We start from the raw sequence: 7,555 nt of genomic DNA on the forward strand, positions 1-7,555 counted from the left end.
ACACTTGGGGGGCCAACACTGTGGCGCAGTGGGTTAAAGCCTCAGCCTGTAGCACTGGTATCCCATATGGGCGCTGGTTTGAGTCCCAGCTGCTCCACTTCTGATCCAGCTCTCTGCTATGGCCTGGGAAAGCAGTAAAAGTCCTGGTTCTTGTCTTTGGACCCGTGTACCCACGTGGGAGACCCAGAGGAAGCTCTTGGCTCCTGGCTTCAGATTGGTGCGGCTCTGGCCATTGCGGTCATTTGGGGGAGTGAACCAGTGGATGGAAGACCTCTCTCTCTCTCTGACTTTACCTCTCTCTGTAACTCTGACTTTCAAATAAATAAAATAAATCTCAAAAAAAAAAAAAAAAAGACCAAGTACACTTTAGGTCCGTATATTTAGCAGCTAAGTCCAAAGACAGCTATGGTTAAATAAGCACTCTAAAAAGGTCATGCAATCTCCTTAGTTCATGTTTACTGCTTTTTTTTTTTTTTTTTTTTTTTGCAGGGGGTGGAGTTTTTTTTTTTTTTTAAGTATGAAAAAGTAAAATAACAACTCTTATATTTCCTTGCTACTTCCTTTCCGTTAGAAATTTGGTGTGCTTTAATACTTTCATTAGATAAAAATATCTGATATTTAGTGTTACTTTGAGTATTTAAGAATATTTACTTAAACGGTATCACTCATATATGAAACTATTTGTGGCATTTTTAAAATTGAAAATAGCACTCTGATACATGATATGGGCGTCCCAAGTGGTGTCTTAACCACTACACGACGTGCCTGCTGCATTCTTCATTTTTTAAAGAAGAATATACAGTACATTAACCTTATCTATCTTTACCCTACTATGCAGCAGGACACCAGAGCTTGCTCTTATCTAACTATAACTCAATACACAATAATGAACCTTCCCCCTATCTCCCCTCTAATGTTTTACAGAAAACATTTTTAAAAATCCTCTGGAATCTTTTGGGGGCCAGTGTTGTAGTGTAGTGGGTTGGGCTACCACTTGCAATACCTGCAACCTGATATGGGCACCAGTTCAACTCCTGGCTGCTCCACTTCTGATCCAGCTCTCTGCTAATGCACCTGGGAAGGCAGTGGAAGATGGCCCAAGTGCTTGGGCCCTTGCCACTCACATGGGAGATCCAGATGTAGTTGTTGGCTCTTGGCTTCAGCCTGACCCAGTCGCAGCCAATGTGGCCATTTGGAAAGTGAACCAGCAGATGGAAGATCTCTCTCTCTCTCTCCCCCCCTCTTTCTGTCACCCTGCCTTTAAAATAAATAAATAAATATTTTAAAAAAACCCTAGTGTCTCAAAATGGATCTAAAAGGTAGGAATTATTTCCATTTCACAGACGGAAAGGCCAAGATTTAGATCCCTGACTTGCCCAGGCGGTATCAGCCGTAAAGATGAAAGACAGCTATGATCGAAGCCCACACTGTTCCTGGAGGCCAGCTGCAAATGTGAGTAATTTATTTCATTTATCAAGAAATCTGCTTGCTCCATACTGTGAAGTTTTCACCTATCTCTCGATGAGCCCTAGAGCGCAGAATTTGAGGTTCAAGTGGACCTCATTCCAGTGCACAGGTTCAGGTCCATTTTGGTGGAGGATTCTCCTGCTGAATCTGGCCTGGAGCACTAGTGGCCACAACTGGAGTAGCTGAGCTGGGACTGAACTGGGAGCACAGGTGGACAGGAAGTAGCCTCAGCCTCTCCTGAAGTGTCATCTGTCCATGTGAGATTCTTTCTCTCTACTGCTGCTCCGTTTTTCACTGGGGGTGGATGGAGTGGAAGTAACGCAGAAAAAAAGGTACTGAGTAGTCCAAAACAGCCATTTATTCCACGTTTCTACCACAGTATTGCTTTTCTTACTGATTTATAAGACAGCATAAATGGCGGCATAATACGAAACTATTAGCTCTTTTTCTATAATTTTCTGTTGCAGATATTTCTTCAAGTTTGTCACTTTCTCTTTTAGTTGTATTTTGACATTTCTTTTGGTGCCAACAAATCTATCAATTCACCCCCCGTCATTTCTTCTACTACTTTTATGCTTACAAAGTCCCTCAGATTATTCAGAGTCACATACAACTTCCTTTAGTGACCCCTTTTAAAGATTGTGTGTGTGTGTGTGTTTTTTTTTAAAAGATTTGTTTATTTAAAGTCAGAGTGAGAGAGAGAGTGAGAGAGAGAGGGAGAGAGAGAGAGAGAGAATCTTCCATCTTTTGGTTCATTCCCCGAATGGCTACAATGGCTAGGGCTGGGTCAGCCTGAAGCCAGGCCTGGAACTCCATCCAGATCTCCAACATGGGTGGCAGGGGCCCAAGTACTTGGGCCACCTTCCATTGCTTTCCTAGTGCACTCACAGGGAGCTGGATCAGAAATGGAGCAGCCGGGACTCTAACTGGTGTTCATATGGGATGCTGGCACCCAGCTTAACTTACTGTGTTCACAACACTAGTGCCCTCCAAGTTTTCCTTAACACTTGTTCTTTCATCACATGAACAAGATTCTTTTTCCGTTAATTTTTCTTTCAGACAGCATGAAAGAGTGTAACATGAAAAATAACTTGGCTCCTTTCTTCCCAGCATCCAGGTACCTCCCTGGGACAGCTGGGTCACTCTTTCTTGGGTGTCAGCTCTGGGCTATGTCCATGGACGTGGAGCAAAGCAGAAGTGGCAGGCACAGCTCTTCTGCGGCCCCTGTTGTGTCAGAGTTGTGAGATGCAAAGCTGAGAACGAGGCCTTCATTTGTCTCCACTCCTGAGTGAGTTGCTAGGTGATGCGGCAGACTCCCTCAGAAGGCCACCAAACCAGCTCCCCTCCACCCACACTGACCTAGATAAGCAGGAACCAAAAAGGGTGTGGGAGGGTTCCCCAGAGCAGGTGGCCCTCAGTCGCGGGCCAGGGTTTCTCATCTGTGCTCAGGTGCTTGGAACAGAAGTCAGGGTGTCCCTGAATGGGGATGGGGAAATATCCCACTCTTGTGTTCCTTATATTCTAGTGCAAATGGAGCATTCCCTTCTGTTACGCACGAATGTAGGCAACAAGCCGTAAGGGTATTAGCAGTGGCCGTAGCTGTCACCAAGAGAGACCACGGGAGTTGTGGGATCACATACTGTGTTACGGATATCTCAGAAGACACTCCTCAGTGCTTAGACGTTACTGCTCTGCAGTGTCGTATAACGTGTTGATAAATGGCATCAGTGAAATCCGCCAGGTACAGGTAATGCATAATATCACTGAGATGAGGAATCGGAAGCAGTCAAGTCCACTGGAGTTGAGGGTGGAGTGGTGATGGCCAGGGGCTGGGGGCCGATGGCAGGGGGAGATGCCGGTTCAAGGTTGCAAAGTCTCGGGCTGGATGTGTAGGACTGGAGCCCTGATGCACAGGTGACAAGTGCTGCTGTGTAGAGTTGAAATTTGCCAAGAGGGCAGCTCCTGTGTGTTCTTGCAAGTGCATGAAGAGGGCAGGAGGAGGGCGATGGGCATGAGCATGGCGTAGGATGAAGCGATGGTAGACACTTCTCTCCAAACCCATTCTGATGTATACATTAAACACCTGTGGCTGTGCCAATCAAGCCTTTTAATAAAGGGTTTTTTTTTTTTAAAGAATCATTTTTATTAGCGTTTGCATTTAAAAATGATTCAGATAACTCCATTTCAATAATTGGTTTCCTTTGCAACCCTGTATGTGTTATTTTATAAACTGACAAATGTTTGGTGGAGAAGAGGTCTGTGAGCTCTGTGAGAAGCCAGAGGGATCCCCTGGCCGGGTGGGCGCCTCCCCTGCTGATCCTTTGCTCCCAACCTGGCGGGGAGAGCCCCAAGGTAGCCACTGTAGACAACACCTGTGTGTGATGGTTCTACCTGCACCTTTTAGACGATAGGCTGGTGTGAAAGTGACACACATTAGATAGAAATCCTACTGGGATTTTTATTTCTATTTATTTATGTATTTTATTCAGTAAGTGGGTAGTCCGATGTTAACATCCAAGAAACTAAAACAAACAGTCACACTTCCGCAGCGGCTCACCAACAACTGGTAATACACAGAGATCAATGTTGCAGAACTTTCAAAAAGCATCATGCAATAATGGCCTCCCCACTACAGGAGGGGTGCTGTATCCATATTACCAGTGAGAGTCACCCCAGCTAATGCAAGTAGCCATCTGCACCCTCGTTCAGGGGTTAGGTCCATGATACTTGTTGAAGAGATCAGCTACATTGTCGCTGGATACCGGGATCCAGAGTAGAGGCCGACAGCACCTGCTCAGTAGGCATCTCTGTGGGTGGCTTGGTAGAGGGTCTGGCGGGCCAGGTCCTAAGAAAAGTCCTGATGCCTGACCCCATAAGCATACACAGAGCCGGAACCTACACAGAAGATGGCTCCTGAAATCCACTTCCCTTCACTCTCCATGGAGCGGAGGCTGCCCATGGACAGCCCCATGTCTTTGCACTGCTATCCCATGTTGGCAAGCGGGAGATGCATTTCTTATTCCCAAGCTCATAGATTTGACACTGCCACGTCAGTAGCTACTCCTAGAAGCTGCAGTCCGCTGCACCCCCACGCCATGGTGCCCAGTGGGTAGGGGTTAATCTCTGTCACCTTCTTCACCATCCGGGGGAGTGAGGGGCGAGCGTGAGACTGGAGGTGGATGATCCCTGGCTTAGATCCTCGCACCGCTGAATCCCCAGAGTGCAACTTAAACAGCCAGAACACAGCCGTTCTTAAAACCGAGCTCCTGAGGAAAGAAAGACCAGGCACCTGTAGGTTTGGAAGGCAGCGTCCACCTAACAGCCACACTTCCTTGCCCTGGTCTCCTGTGTCTGCTTATCCTTTTGTTCTCTCTCCTTCTTGTTTTTGTAAACATACCTATTTCTTCACTTCTCTGAGTCACATGTATTTTTATGGTCTTTTTTTTTTTTTTTAATATATACCCCCTTAACCCCGCTGGGACCGATTTGGTCAGAGGACAGGATGGCACCGCGTGTACCCTGAAGTCAGGGTTGTGTGTGCATTCCAGGAGAGCCCTGGGTGTGGCCGCACACCTACCTGGCAGGGTTCAATGGAAGGAGGTTGGCTTTCTTCCCCAGGCTTGGAGGGCTGGGCCTGATCGTGGTGAGGCTGGCTGCTGCTCAGGCCCTGGGGAAGGACACGAAAGGACAGCAGGCTGAGTCCCCTGGGGGACACCCGGGGTGTGTTCACGGTCCCACCCAGACCTCCAGTCGGCTGAGCACCCTGGCTTGGGCCACGCAGCCAGGGCAGGAGTGGAGGGGTGTGTCCCTGAGGTGGCTGAGGTCCATGGCCTGGGGTGGGCCTCTGTCTCCCCATCCCTCCACAGTGCGGGGTGGGGGGCATGTGCCATGGTGTCATATTCCTCAGCCCGTTTCCTGCCCTCCATCTCAGCCACCTCACCCGGCCAAGTCCACCTGCCATCCCTGCATTTCCGCCTGTCTTCCAGGCCTATGGCTTCGTCCCTTCTCTCGCCTTTCATTTCCATCCTCATCTTACACCCCCCCCCTTTGGATGTTGCTTATCTAATGCTGCCTCTCATTTTTTGCCTGTTCCCTCTTTATTTTAAACTCAAAATTCAAGGCATACTAAGAATTTTCGTACCATTTTCAATCAACTCTGCATAGGACTCTGAAGTTATTCTATATTTAAATTTTTATCATGTAAAACTTCATACTTAAAAGAGAATACAGAATAAAATGAACTCTATGTTCATATCAACCCAAAGAAATAAAATATCACTGTTTCTCCCCCCTCCAGAAGTTGCCACTACAATGAATTTTCTTACATAATAATTTTTCAGGAGGTAATTTTCCTAAAGATGTTTTTAGAAAGATTTATTTATTTATTTTAAATTTTGACAGGCAGAGTGGACAGTGAGAGAGAGAGACAGAGAGAAAGGTCTTCCTTTTCCGTTGGTTCACCCTCCAATGGCCGCCGCGGACGGCGCACCGCGCTGATCCGATGGCAGGAGCCAGGTGCTTCTCCTGGTCTCCCATGGGGTGCAGGGCCCAAGCACTTGGGCCATCCTCCACTGCACTCCCGGGCCACAGCAGAGAGCTGGCCTGGAAGAGGGGCAACTGGGACAGAATCCAGCGCCCCGACCGGGACTAGAACCTGGTGTGCCGGCGCCGCAAGGCGGAGGATTAGCCTAGTGAGCCGCGACGCTGGCCAGAAAGATTTATTTTTTTAAAAGGCAGAGTGACACAGAGAGGGAGATTATATACACACACACACACATACACACACAGAGAAAGAGAGAGTGAGTGAGTGACAGGCAGAGATTCCATCTACTGATTCACTCCCCAAATGGCCACAATGGCCCTCGAATTCTCATCAATTGAATTAGATATTGATAACACATTTTACATTATTTTTTAGTATTCACATGTACTTTTATTTTTAAAAAAGATTTATTTATTTATTTGAAAGGCAGAGATTGAGAAAGGAGACAGAGAGCATCTTCCATCCACTAGTTCACTCCCCAAATGGCTGCAACAGTTGGGGCAGGACCAGGCCAAAGCCAGGAACCAGGAGCTTCATCCGGGTCTCCCACATGCATGCAGGGGTTCAAGGACTTGGGTCATCTTCTACTGCTTTCACAGGCACGTTAGCAGGGAGCTGAATGGGGAGTGGAGCAGCCGGAACTTGAACCAGTGCCCATATAAGATGTTGGCACTGCAGGTAGCAGCTTAACCCTCTGGGCCACAGCTCTGGCCTCCTATTTTATTTTATTTTGATGACCCCTTTTACAAGTCATGCTGGTTATTTAGTTTAATACACACACACCACTCAATACTTAAGAAGAATTTATGTCTTCACTACCATGAAGATGAAAGCAGGGTGGGAGACGCCTGATTCATGTGACTACTTTGTGTGAAGAAGTCCTGGAGTCTTGAATCACCTACAAAATTTATTTAAGCCCGAAGTGTGAAGTGGCTTTGAGAAAGGTGAATGCAGTCATAGAATGTGCTGTCTGAGTGTCAAGTTCCACACACAGGAGCACCGCCAGCAAGGCAGTGTTCACAGTGCAGCCGGGACGGCAGCCTCGGCTTGAACATCAGGATGGAGCGGCTGACGAGACCTCGTTCCACACCCAAACACTGCATACGGGCACTGAGGAAGAAAGCCGCGCGCGGGGTAGCTGCCAATCTTAGCACGCCAAGGGGTGCTAAAAAAAGTCCTTCCTGTATGTGAAGAGCTAAAAATTAAGAGGAATGGCAGTGCAGAGTATATGCAGAATGGGGCGGAGAGAAAGTTTTAACTTCAGTTGCAGGAGAGAGAGAGAGAGAGAGAGAGAGAGAGAGAGAGAGAGAGAGAGAGAGGAGGAAGATGAAGTCCAGAACTCCTGTGTCCTAATCAGAATATTGTGTTAAGTTGACTCCCATATGGGTGGCTGTTCCACTTCAGTTGCAGCTCCTGTTAATGCTGTTAACACACCTGGGAAGGCAGTGGAAGATGACTCCAGCAGCTGGGGTCCTGCTGCCCACATAGGAGGCCCAGATGGAGTTCCTTATTCCTGGCTTCGGCCTGGCCCAGCCAGCTCTGGCT

At 47.6% G+C, this 7,555-nt stretch overlaps 1 pseudogene; it reads right to left on the reverse strand.

Annotated features, from left to right (window-relative positions):
- Window positions 1–476: 476 nt before the first annotated feature.
- Window positions 477–5,122, reverse strand: LOC138843100 (proteasome subunit beta type-5-like; annotated as a pseudogene).
- Between the last annotated feature and the right edge of the window lie 2,433 nt (window positions 5,123–7,555).

Source organism: Oryctolagus cuniculus, chromosome 5 (genome assembly GCF_964237555.1).
Source record: "Oryctolagus cuniculus chromosome 5, mOryCun1.1, whole genome shotgun sequence".
Lineage (NCBI taxonomy): Eukaryota > Metazoa > Chordata > Mammalia > Lagomorpha > Leporidae > Oryctolagus > Oryctolagus cuniculus.